Below are 13940 nucleotides of genomic sequence, written 5' to 3'. Positions count from 1 at the left end.
AATAAGTGTCATTAAGAGAAAAGTAAAAAGTTAACAATTAAAAATTTCATCAACGCTGGGCATGGTGGGGCATGTGTGTTATCCCCATGCTTGGGAGGCAGAGACAGGAGGATCAAGCAGGTTTGAAGCCTGCCTTGCTGGCTTAAGAGACCCTGTTTCCAAAAAAAATTATATATGTCTGGGAGTGTAGCCTGGAGGTAGAAGGGTTTCTAGGAACCTCAGTACCACCAAAACAAAAAAAAAATTCATCAAGTCCAGATTTGAACATGAATTTTGGAAAAACTAAATATCCAAAGCAAAATATAAAAGCTATTGAAATTTTGACAAAATTGGGAAAAAATGGTATCATGAAAGAATTTTTTTTTATTTTAGAGAGAGAAAGTAAAAAACTCTTACAAGTCATTACAGGTGGCAACCGCGAGCGAGAAATGGCTGCTGGCCACAGGGCCAGGGATTTCCTCACCTTCTTTTAATCACTCCTGTCTAACTGAAGAATCTTCTCTCAGTCCTTTCACTTACTATAATTAAAATGTTACTTTCTATATGAAGTCTTTCTAAGAAGAAAGTCTATAAGAAGGTGCTTTCCTATCAAGTAGGAAAATGAAAACTTTTTATTTTTTGGTGGCACTGGGGTTCCTGGAAACCCTTCTACCTCTGGGCTACACTCACACACACACACACACACACACACACACACACACACACACACACTATATATATATAATTTGAAACAGGGTCTCTTAAGCCAGCAAGGCTGGCTTTGAAACTGTGTGATCCTCCTGCCTCTGCCTCCCAAGCATGGGGATTACAAGTGTGCACCACCACGCCCAGCTTAAAATCTTTCTTGATAGAAACATTTTTTAATAAAATTTTGAGTGAGCATTTTAGAATGCAGGACTAATTTTCACATCTAAAAAGAAAATTCATGCCAAAGCTCTAATAAAACATTTCCAAAATAACCAGGGAATGATTTGTATAAATCCTGCCTTGCTCTTTAATTTCTCAACCATGATTGTGTGCCCCTCTGGGTCTGAAGCCAAATATGCTTTGTCCCTACAGTACAAAAATAAGTCCTATAGAAGGTCAAGGAAAAGCAATCTGCCTTTTACATAATGGATAAATTGAGTGGGAAAGGAGACTGGATAATACCCCAAATGCAGATCTTTGTATTAATTGTTTGCATAACTAAAGATAGGTATTTACTCAAGATTAATAGATAATGAACTTTATTCTAATTCACTCTGTTAGGTAGAACAAATATCTAGACCACCAGTTCTCACTTCTGATTGGAGTGAGAAAAGGAGGAAAGGGAATTATTATTAGACTCTTCAGGGGATTATAATTTGAAGCACTACTACAGCTGAATCAAATGTCAAGCCCTCTTTCTTCTTTATCCTTTCACTAATACTGGCTCCTATAATAATGCCTTTGACTAGAAACAAAAATTATATTCTCTTTTTCTGAGCATTCCATATCTTGGAGGCAAAATATCTTTATTTATTGAAGAACAATTATGTAAGACATGTGGCCTGGCTCAATCAGAAAAGCTATCTACCTGGAATTGTGTATTGACTCCTCAAAAGACCCAAGATAGGCCTGCTTTAACAATATCACCTTGACAGAGTTTTTGCATTCTCTGAGGAAGAGGTGGTCTAGAAAAAATATTTGTTGATCTTGGGATCTGAGCTCAAGTAATTTAGGTCATAAAATAGATACATACTGGGCATAAGACAAAAAGAGGTACATATTGGGCAGAAACTATAATGAAATGGTTACAAACTGGTGGACACTTTGAAGTATATTGAAGAGAGCCTAGACAAATGAGCCACTGCTTGATAAAAAAAAAATTGCTTGCTCAGGTGTGCAATTTAATGTCCAAAAAGGAAGGGTGATTACCTAGATGACATTTGTTTTCTGTAGTAAATTAATTTTCAGAAATTTTTGAAGCAAACAAGATTTTATCAGTGTATAATTTTATCTTCTGGAATGAGAATTTTCTGGAATGCATAGTCAAGTCTTAACTAACACAGATGGTCTTGTTATTCATTCTGAGACTTCTGTGGATACAATGTTCTCATTCTCATTAAAAAGGCCAGCAATGGATTAGAGTTTTGATTCATAATAAATAAGGGAGGTAAAAGTTCAATGAGGTTAAAAGCAAACCCAAGGCTTTTTGAAGATGTGAACAGAAAAAAAAATGAGTCACAAGATCAATCCCCAGGCAGGTGAAGATTAAGGAAGGAAGCAAAATAAGGTGTCCTGTTTAAATAAGTCATCACAGAGACTAGGAAAATTGAGACTCATCCTACTCAGTTTATCTATGGTGTTAACTCATTGTGAAAGGTACAGGCCTGATTACTTAAGAATACCAGATGGACTCTGGGCCATTTTGTGAAGAGATGGAGAATGAGTGGTCAGAGCCCCTTACTGACCTCAAGCAGCCCTCACCTTCTTTACTTAGAACTTGGGACTTGGGGACTCAGAATTGAATCTCTTCTCCCTCCCCCTCTCCTATGAGAATTTTTTATCTTCAGCTACATTTTTCCAGTTTTGTGAGGAGTCTTGTCAAGTGCAGTGGCTAGCAATGTTACCAACAAGAGAGACCCTGTTCCATGAACTTCCATGTATTCATTGGGAATATCGATGCTTGTGGTCAAGAAGTCTGATGTAAAGGCAGTCTTGTAGAAGTATGTTAAAGTCATGGGATGTTCTATTTATAAGGTCTTTGCCTTCATCCAGTATATTAACAGGAGAAATACCTTGGCTGCCTGTGGCAGGAGAAAATGGCAGGATAATTCTTGGCTGCGTTTTAGATATTAATCTGGCTGCAGAGCCAAAAATGAACCGAGGAAAGGCAGCCACTAAACGGTCTATAGTGGAAATGTGCAGGTCAGCATCAGAACACCCTACTCCATCCCCTCTACTGAACTCTTCTTTTGACTTGGACTATGACTTTCAACAGAATTATTATAACAGGATGTACAGTTATCCAGCACCTGTTCCTCCTCCTCCTATTGCGAGGGCAGTTGTGCCCTCTAAACTCGAGTGTGTATCCAGAATCAACTCAGGAAAGAAAAAAAGTGGCTTCAATTCTAAGAGTGGACAACAGGGATCTTCCAAGCCTGGAAACTTGAAAGGCGATGATCTTCAGGTTACTAAAAAGGAGCTGACCCACATAAAACAAAAAGAGGTTCCCTTCTGGAAAACCTGGAAAATTTTGAAAAGGAACAGACCAAACAAGCAGAGTTATCCTACTTGTCTCCAGTAGAGAAAGTGAATGAAAAGTTGGAAGAGGAGCAGAGCAGCAGTTCTGAGGAGAGAGTTGAAACTTATGTGAGGATGGAATCTGAGGGGCATAGAAGACTGATGAAGAGGGGCCTCCGGGATGATAATGATAAGAAAATAGAGGAGACCAGCTGGAGTTGCTCAGGGATGATGAAAGAGATGCTGAGAAAGGAGAGGGTGACAGAGACAGCACCAATGGCAAGGATGACTCTTAAGCACATAGTTGGGTTTAGAAATTGTATCCCGTACCTAGGTACTTGTCTGAGATCAAAATTTCACCAGGTCTTCTCCCCTAGTGTCTTCAGTACATACTCAGGGTTCTCCCTATCCTTGTCCTTCCCATGTTCATTAATTCATATTCCCTTGTACATTGTCCCATTTTCCTTTGATGCTCCTAGTAGTTTTGTTAAGTCTTACCTGTAATTTTTGCTTTTAATTTTGATACCTCTTTATGACTTAACAATAAAAAGGATGTATGGTTTTCATCAACTGCCTCCAAAATAACCTCTTATTATACAGGGAGTATAGTTCCATTCATACATGATTTTAGCAATTGCATCATTAACTGCAAAAGCAATCTCATGTAGCTGTAACACCTGAGAACAGCTTTGTGTTGGAGGTATGTATGTTAAACCCCACATGAAAGTATTGTATGAGAGTATTGGTAACATGTAATATTGTTACAAATATTACAAATGTAACAATATAATTTTGTGAATGAGAGTTGGCATGTCAAATGCATCCTTTAGAAAAATAATTAGTGTACTAATCTTAATATATGTTTTATTTCATAAATTGATGCATTATAGTAATACATCTTAATGGAGCACAAGATGGTAGAGGCATACATGCACACATCATTCATTTAGCCCTTTCTGAATTTCAACCCTATTCCCCCCCTCCCTAAAGGGCCATAGGAGGAACTCTCAACAAAGGAGGAGAAGCCATAGATGAGCATATAAGGAGGCCTAACTAGGGGTTATGAGAGGGGAGGAGAAGAAAATTCCCTAACGTAAATGATGTACATTCTCAAAGATATCAAAGTCAATTATTAATATTTGTTTTCTATAGTTGATACTGTGGGTTACTTTTGTAAACAGCCTGAAGCTTGGGACCTTTTTACTCAAAATGAACAAGTCTTAATTAAACCAGAAAAGGGAAAAAAGAGTATTAGACAGAATGGGAAGCTCAACTATACCTTGTTCTCAATTCACTCTCTAGTCAACTAAAGGACAAGAACCAGAAGGTAGAACCCTGGCAGGGAGGCTCAAATGATTGCACTTTTACAATTGTTCTTGAGGAGGACAGAGGCAGGAGAGGATGGGTGAGGAAGGACTGAAGAGTAAGATAGTTCTTTGCCTGGTCAGCTGTTTCAGGCCTCTGATCAATGGTGACATTTCGAGTAATAGGACATTTGGATGTCATGTACCTCCTGTTGTACACTGAAAATAGAAATATAACACTTTTACAGTATTTGTGTCAAAAAGGCATACCTGCATACAAAGCATGAAATTTTGGTTGCAAGAATGAATTTTAGGCATCAACTTGATTGAGTCACATGGATCCTTGATATTTGGTCAGTTGTTATTTTAGGTGTTCCTATAAGGATGTTTCTGGATGAGATTAACCTTTAAATCTGTGGACTTAATAAAGCATGTTGCTCCCTATAATGTGAGGCCCTTGTTCAGTCAGTTGAATTGCTAAAAGAAAAAAAGGCTGATCCTCTTTGAGTAAGAGAAAACTCTCCTACCTGATAGACTTCAAACTCTATCATCTGTTCTTCTACCTGGAATATCAGCCTTTCCTAGTTCTACAACAGCTTCCAGCCTTTAGACATAAAGAGATCAGTTATGTAAACTTGAGAGTTGCCAGCTTCTATAACTACAGGAGCCCTTTCCTTATGATGACATACTGCCTGTGTCTGTGCATGTATGTGTGAGTATATGTTTATATCTATGACATACCATTTCTAGTTCCCCGACTAATTCACAGGCAAACTCTAATTGAGACATTCTACAAAATGAATAGTACTCTTCAAAAGTTTCAGGATCATGAAAGACAAGAACAAAAGAGAAAATTACATTTATTGAATGAGATTAGGATACACAATAAATGCAATATGGTAATCCTTGATTGGATCCTGAAACAGAAAGAAGGTATTACAGGTAAAATTCAAATACAGTCTATAATTTATTTAATACAATTGTACCAATGTCAAGTTCCTAATTTTGATAATTGTACTGTGGTTTTATAAAAATGTACATTAGAAAAAGCTCAATGATTTTTTTGCAAATTTTCTTTAAGTCCAGATATATTCCAAAGTAAAAATTCTAAAGTCTATTTATAGATTTATTAACTTTTCATAATTTGGTGATGAATAAGTCTAACTGGCAGCCATTTTTCTTACCTTTCTAGACACATTCTGAGACAACTAATCAAAAGGATGTGAGTTGGCAGGAGATTGGCCTCTGTCTGTGTTGTCCTGACTTGGCTAAACCATGTGGTGAACCAACATTACTATAGAAGAGCTAGAACATGCTATATCAAAGTAAGCACAGCTAGCCAGGTTTGGTGTGCATGCCTGTAATCCCAGTAATAAGGAGGCTGAGACAAGAGGATTGCAAATTTAAGCCAGCTTCAGCAACTTAGTGAGGCCTTGTTTCAAAATTTAAAAATAAAGAGCTGAACTTGTAGGTGGAAGGTAGAATTCCCCTTGATTCAATTCACATTTAAGAAGAAAATTAGGTAAGCACAGGATACTTAGTTAAATACGTATATGAAAGCATAGTGAAGGAACAGAGAAAAACAACAGTAGAGGAAGCTCTGAGAGGAAAAGAGGCCATGTATTAGAAAGCCTGGGCCTTACTTGGAATGCAAAGACAGTTGCTAGGACATTTCCAACATAGCATCGCAAAATTCAGATCTTGAAGGTGGTTTTTAGCATTCTCACTGCTATAATCCAGAAAAAGACTATACAATTTAGAGGAAGGAAGATTTATTTGTTCACAGTTTTCTTAAAGATTTGGGGGTTTAGTCGATGTGCGGCTGGCGACCGTGGATCTCAGCATGTGATGAGCAGCAGAGAAAGCACAAGGTTTCATGAAGGTCAGAAGCAGAAAGAAGGCAGGAACAGGAAGAACCAATGCACCATTCCCAAGGCTGAGTCGCCAGGACCTCACTAGTGACCAAGCCCTGCTCCTAACATTGCTAATTTGTTTCTGTGAGGGCTGGGGGGATATTCCAAATCCAAACCTTTACAAGGTGCCAGGCAAAGAAACTAAATATAGTGCTAATGAAAGACAGCAGAAGATGAGGGAATTGGGATAATATATGCCCATCTAAAGGTACTCAGATTATTTTTTAACTATTATGGCACCTGGATTTAGTCTATCAAGTCACTAGTTTTCAATGCATGGCAGAGTTTAGGAGAGAAGGTAAAAAAGGATTGTGAGATGTCTGTCTAGTTCAGCATCAGATAGAAAGGGAAACAAAAGTTTAAGGCAGAATCCTCTTTCAGAAATAACTGATCTTTGATGTGTTTTGGAAAGAAGACTACAAGTTTATAATATTTTGAAATATGACTTTTTCCACTGACTTAAAAGCTGTTTGTAGAAAAGAATATGAAGATTACCACACATCTGGCAATGTCTCATTTTAAACCTTACACATCGCCAGGCGTGGTGGCGCACGCTTGTAATCCCCGCGCTTGGGAGGCGGAGACAGGAGGATCGCGCTGGTTCGGAGCCAGCCTCACTGGCTTAAGAGACCCTGTTTCCAAATTTAAAAATATAAAATAGGTCTGGGAGTGTAGCCCGGCAGTAGAAGGGCTTCCAAGAACCCCAGTACCACCAAAAACAAAAACAAAAAAAACTTACACATCATCTCGTGTGTTTTAATTACATATAAGTACATCCTGAGATTTCTTCCATTCCCACAGCTTTTCAGAGACTGTCTTTAAGTCCACAGAGGAGAGCCTCTTGTCCTCAAAATAAACAAATTTTAGGAATCTAGAATATTTGCTACAGAAGTGATTTGAGTTCCCAAGCTGAAAATTGAAAGATTAACTGTAAATGAGATCAAATATATTTTTGGCAAAAGATTCAAAGATGCACATTGAGAATTGCTTTAAATAACGTAAAATCTACATCTGAAAAAAGACTTAGATGAACATTGGTAATGAAGTAGAGTCATGGTATTCTATCAATAAACTAAATAAAAATTGATATTAGATATCTGCAAAAGACTCAAGGTTTGTTTCAGAGAATAAAGCATTAAAGATCCTTTTTCTAGATAGTATTTTAACTAAATGTGACTTGGGGAGTGCTTTTCCTTCAGTCAGGCTCTGTAATCTCTCTCTCAAGAATGGTGTGGGCTCGCAGCCTCCCCGCCCCTCCTGCAATGTACGACCTTGGGATCCCAGACTAGCCCGCCGCCATGGCCGACAAGGAAGCAGCCTTTGACGACGCAGTGGAAGAACGTGTGATCAACGAGGAGTACAAAATATGGAAAAAGAACACCCATTTTCTGTATGATTTGGTGATGACCCATGCTCTGGAATGGCCCAGCCTAACTGCACAGTGGCTCCCAGATGTAACCAGACCAGAAGGGAAAGATTTCAGCATTCATCGACTTGTCCTGGGGACACATGTCGGATGAACAGAACCACCTTGTGACAGCCAGCGTACAGCTCCCTAATGATGATGCGCAGTTCGACGCATCACACTACGACAGTGAGAAAGGAGAATTTGGAGGCTTTGGCTCGGTTAGTGGGAAAATTGAAATAGAAATCAAGATCAACCATGAAGGAGAAGTAAACCGGGCCCGCTCTATGCCCCAGAACCCTTGCATCGTTGCAACAAAGACTCCATCAAGTGATGTGCTTGTTTTTGACTATACAAAACATCCTTCTAAACCAGACCCTTCTGGAGAGTGCAACCCAGACTTGCATCTCCGTGGGCATCAGAAGGAAGGCTATGGGCTTTCTTGGAACCCAAATATCAGTGGGCACTTACTAAGTGCTTCAGATGACCATACCATCTGCCTATGGGACATCAGTGCCATTCCAAAGGAAGGAAAAGTGGTCAATGCAAAGACCATCTTTACAGGACATACAGCAGTAGTAGAAGATGTTTCCTGGCATCTGCTCCATGAGTCTCTGGGTTAGTTGCTGATGATCAGAAACTTAGGATTTGGGATACTCGTTCAAACAATACTTCCAAGCCAAGCCATTCAGTTGATGCTCACACTGTGAAGGGAACTGCTTCTCTTTCAATCCTTATAGTGAATTCATTCTTGCTACAGGATCAGCTGACAAGACTGTTGCCTTATGGGATCTGAGAAATCTGAAGCTTAAGTTGCATTCCTTTGAATCACATAAAGATGAAATATTCCAGGTTCAGTGGTCGCCTCACATTGAGACTATTTTGGCTTCCAGTGGTACTGATCGTAGACTCAATGTCTGGGATTTAAGTAAAATTGGAGAGGAACAGTCCCCAGAAGATGCAGAAGATGGCCCACCAGAGTTTTTCTTTATTCATGGTGGTCACACTGCCAAAATATCCGATTTCTCCTGGAATCCCAATGAACCTTGGGTGATTTGTTCTGTATCAGAAGACAATATCATGCAATTATGGCAGATGGCAGAGGACATTTATAATGATGAAGATCCTGAAGGAAGCGTGGATCCAGAAGGACAAGGATCTTAAATATGTCTGACCTTATGATTTTAAACTCCCCTTTTTTCCTCTCAACCCTGAGATTGATTTAACACTGGTTTTGAGAAACAGACTTTGTTCAGTGATCCCTCTATTACAAGTACCACTGAAAATGCTATTAACCCAAACAGCGGGTGTTTTCTAAATATTAACTTGGGTACTTGATTCAACAAAGCCAGACTTACATTTAAAATTTCTTCGAGAATTTTGTAGTAAAAAACCCAGGTCTAAAGTAGCTACAGAAAGGGGAATATTATGTGTGGTTATTTTTCTTCTCAAGCTATATCCCCAAGTTTTTCAGACTCATTTAAGTAAAGGCTAGATTGTGTAAGGAATGGAGACAGGTGAGGTGGGTGTCTGAGCCATGAAGTATAAATACTGCAAGATGACATTTTTATTCAGGAATTAGGGGAGATTCAAGTCAATATAGATTCCTACTCTAAAATTGTCACATCTGACTTTCCAGAACACACATTTTCCTATAAAAACCAGTCTCGGTTTCTTCAGTTAAGTCAAAACTACATGTACCTCCTTCCCCATATATTTTTGCTTGTTAGTGTATTTCTTGCTGTTTTCATATTATTCGTTTTCTATCTGTGAAATGGTTTTTGTTGTGTTTTTTTTAAAACTTGGGACCACCAAGCTGTAAAGATGTATGTTTTTACCTGACAGTTTTACCACAGGTGGACTGTCATGTTGAGAAGGGTGAATTGATAGCTTGTATTTGTTTTGAAAATTAAATTAATCCTTGGTAAGAGTTGCAATTTTTTTAGGAGTTAGTCCTTGACCACTGGGTTTGATACCATCTCCATTTTGGATGACCCATTTCACCAGCAGACCTGTTACTCTCCATGACTAACTGTGTAAGTGCTTATAATGGAATAAATTGCTTTTCTACATAAAAAAGAATGGTGTGTGTGTGTGTGTGTGTGTGTGTGTGTGTGTGTGTGTGTGTGTTGCTGGAAACTGAACCCAGGGGCATACTAACTCTGAGCTACTCCCCCAGACCAAGTTTTTATTATTTATTTTGAAACAGGGTCTCACTAAGTTGCATTGTGCTCTCCAAGTAGCTGAGGCTGACCACAAACCAGATCCTCCTGTCTCAGCCTTCTAAGAATTGGAATTACAAGCGTTTGTCAACACACCCAGATTCTCTTTCAGAAATTTGAATCCTATATCAATGGCCAATGAGGAAGCTTCAAATACTTATACTTTTTCATAAAAAGTATTTTGCAGAGAGAAATTTCTCTTTTATATTAAAATACAAAATGGTTTCATAAATTCAAATACAAATGGGTATAAGAACTCAGAAAATGACCCAGTATGTCAAATCAGTGACTTATTTTAATTGTTTAGTTTAATAATATCCAAAACAATAAAAAGGTAAAATAGATAATTACCAAATAGTATAAATACATTGAGAATAAGAACACATTCATTTACAAAAGTCTTCCACACTTCCCTTCTTGTAAGAAGTTTTATGTTACATTTTCACCATCTCTATGATCATTAAAATAAGAATCCAAATATATGAAAACCCAGAAAATATCATTTGAACATAATTAAAAATTCCACAGAGCAGTAGAATTTTTTCAGGCAACACATTCTATTATAAGGATGGTGTGTATGATACAAACTGGTAAAATGACATCCTACTTCATAATAACTATTTCCAGTTATAGAAATTACAGGCATTTCTTTAAAACAGGCAGAATTCTGACCATAGTGTCTGCATCTATTTTCTATCTCTCAGGCTTCATAGTTATTTCATAAGGATAATGAATGTCATGATGTATTAAACAACAAAGCTACATCTGTTCTCCCTTGTTTTCTGGATATTCCATTCATTCTATTTAATAGCATGAGCCTCCAATCAAGATCCCAAGTATTGCTTCATGATAAATGTCACAAATTTTTTAAAAAAGTTCAATGCCAAAGTCATTATCACAACTCTAGGTCATCTCCTTGACAATGCTTCTCACCACTCACATTCCTCCTTAGACAAAGATACCATCAAAACTGCTTTTTCAAACTTAGAAACTTTCTGTGCAATATTTGTATAAATACATTGTGAATTGGCTAAGAAGACTTTCTGGGCATTTCTCAACTGAATTAGTTCACTAAGTTATTCTACTCATGACCCCTCACAGTGCTAACTACCTCATAACACTTTTTTCTCTCGAGTAGGAGGGCTTGTGATGGAGAGTTTGTAACATGAGACTGTGTGGCACTGACCCCCAAGCCCTCAGACAGAGTAGAGTCTAGAAGGTCCTAAACAGTAGCCACAAAAGAGATGTGGGAAGCAGCTCGAAACCTCAGTTAACCAGATTATTGAACATTTTAGAATCTTAGATTTACAAAACAGGTACGGATCTCAGAGTTCATCTGATTAATTCCTCCATATTGCACATAAGAATATTGAGGCCCAGAGAAGTTAAATGAGTTCTATGTGCCCACATAGCACCTTCATTACAGATAAATGATTTGAACCAGAGCTTTACCTTTCTGGCTGCTATGATGCTACACATATTTTATATCTTCTACAAGATGAAATTTCTATGAAATCTAAGAATCAAGAAATTTTCCTGTTATCTTCAACTTTTATAATCTTTATTTTAAAATTTTTTCTCAAATATAAATCAAGTTCTATTCTTGTACATTATGCCCATTAGCAATGATTCAAATTTTTCTTGGATGACTGATCTATCTGAAAGGTGGCATTTTGCAGCTGGGTGATCATAACCGAGTGAGGTCAAGAGAAATGTAAAACATGTAGGTGGCTAGATTAAATCTATATGGACCTGAACCAAATTACTTCTTTAAAGACATTCTGATCATTTTGTTGTAGTTTTCCTCTTTCTAAGATTAAGAACAAAAATAGTTGAATTAGACAATGGTTTCACATAATTTAATCTTTTCTGCATTTACTTCAGGAATTTAAATAATAGGACAAATCGTGATCTGATACAAAAGTTAGCCCAAATTTACAACTCTGAAATTCTGAACATTTTTATTTCAAAAAAGTCCATATTCAGTTTAATTTGAAAGTATTTTTAGTTCTTATGATGTATGTTTTTGGGGGAAAAAAAAGGATATAAACCTCAAGATAGCCCAATCAGAGGTCCTTTATTCTTAATTCTTTCCTTTTACCTCTCTTGATGTGAAACCTCTAAGATGTCCTTTTTTTAGAGGCAAAGATATGTTTATTTAGGAAAGTGAAGGGGTACATGTTAAAGGTAGAATGTGTGCTATCTCAAGAGGGAGAGAGCACCATCCATCGGTGTCTCACAGTTCTTCCTTTACAGGAGATCCTTTGAGGGGATGGTTAGAAACAGAGATGCACAGCAGGGGTGGAAGTCTAGACTTCCTCAGAATCCTCAAGTTCCCAACATCAGTGGGTGGTGGCTGGGTAGCCCCTGAGCTTTTCCTTTCTTGTGGCCTTTGTTTACTAAGCATTTCAGGAAACTCAGGTGGCAGCTGGGCCATTATGATTAAGGGTAAGGGTGTACTTGAGGAGTTTGCCTAAGAGAGAACAGAAACTGTAAGGTGAAGATAAGGATTGTGAAGTTTCTAGATTTAAAAACTATAGTTTTCTTTTCCTTTCAATTTGTCTCTTTTATCTGTTTTTTCCCCTAATCTACCTTACGGATGAAGGTCAAAGGTCTATCTTCTTTAGCTTCTTCAGTGATGAAAAAACACAAAGGTTCTGCCTGCCAGGGATCAGAAGTCTTATCCTAACTAACCTGAAGGAGACAGAAAGAAACTGCCCACAGTTACTGAGTTGCATTCTTTATAGTCAGGTCAGAAGCTAAACATCACTGAAGAACACAACCCCAAGAGTAGGTGGATCAATGCTCCTGTAAGGTACTAAAAGGTCTTTGATTCCTGTTCAGAATTAAAAACTAAAACTAATTTAACTTTTCCTACGTACTATAAGCTAAGAATCTTGCTTCTTTCTACTCTTGTAAAACTTTTTCCTTTTAATTATGGGAATTTCTTTGCTAAACCAAGAACTTTAAAGATACTTAAAGAATAAATGCTTAGCTTATAGATGCTTAAAGATGCTCAGTTTATAGATGTTTCTGCTAAGTATTTAAAAACAAAAAGATAAATATCAGTGGCATATAAACTTTATAGCGAGCAAATTATTAGTACTAGTGAACAGAGTCATAGGAACCAATATGTTAAATTGTATGCTCATGGCTTTTTGCCATGAGGAATATTCACAGTATCATATATAACTAAACAGGCTGGTTACCTGGCTTCCAGTTTGAAGCTAATTATGGGATGGTCCAGGCTAAAGATATATCTGGGTTATTATACAGAGCACTAACATGTCAACTTTTCATGCGGATGCCCATCACAATTGCAATACCATTGAAAAGCAGATGGATGGCTTTGTTGATAAAATAAAAAAGCTTACAGCATCAAACAAGATGTACACATGTTTTTGTTTGTTTGTTTGTTTGTTTTGTGTGTGTGTGTGTGTGTGTGTGTGTGTGTGTGTGTGACCCAGGGTCATTCTACCTATGAACCACACTTAGCCCGAATTTTTATTCTGTATTTTGAAACACAGTCAAACTGAGTTACAAAGGGCCTCACTAAATAGCTAATGCTGTCTGCGAATCATGATCTCCCCCTGCCCCCCGTCTCAGCCTCCCACATGCTGAGATTAGAAGTGTGAGCCACACACCTTTTTAATCTTAGCTATAACCATCAAATATTAAAATACTGTCATCTTCTTGATTTAGTCCCCAATATGCTTCTAAACGCTGACATATTCCCCTTTGTCTTTATAATTTTGGTTTCTTTCCTTTTAGGTTAATTTTTTCTGAATAAATATAATTTTATAAGTTTTTTTCAATAATGGCCCATGAGTAGCCAATTTACTTTTTAGCTTATTTATTTATTTATACTGAAGATTGAATCCAGGGCAGTCTA

The 13940-nt window shown here is 37.6% G+C and overlaps 2 pseudogenes across 2 annotated transcripts in view; both read left to right on the top strand.

Moving 5' to 3' along the window:
• Nucleotides 1-3500, top strand: part of LOC308263572 (heterogeneous nuclear ribonucleoproteins C1/C2-like) — a 196791-nt pseudogene extending 193291 nt beyond the window's left edge. Inside the window, exon 4 of the transcript in view lies at nucleotides 2561-3500. The product of the transcript in view is annotated as a heterogeneous nuclear ribonucleoproteins C1/C2-like (transcript). The remainder of the gene's footprint in view (nucleotides 1-2560) is intronic.
• A 4219-nt stretch (nucleotides 3501-7719) lies between these two features.
• Nucleotides 7720-8990, top strand: LOC308263815 (histone-binding protein RBBP4-like; annotated as a pseudogene). Its single transcript has one exon. The product of its transcript is annotated as a histone-binding protein RBBP4-like (transcript).
• Nucleotides 8991-13940: the final 4950 nt, after the last annotated feature.

This window comes from Muscardinus avellanarius (assembly GCF_963383645.1).
Source record: "Muscardinus avellanarius genome assembly, chromosome: 5".
NCBI lineage: Eukaryota > Metazoa > Chordata > Mammalia > Rodentia > Gliridae > Muscardinus > Muscardinus avellanarius.
The sequence above is the reverse complement of the archived record's forward strand: the minus strand, read 5'-3'. Positions and strand labels throughout refer to the sequence as shown.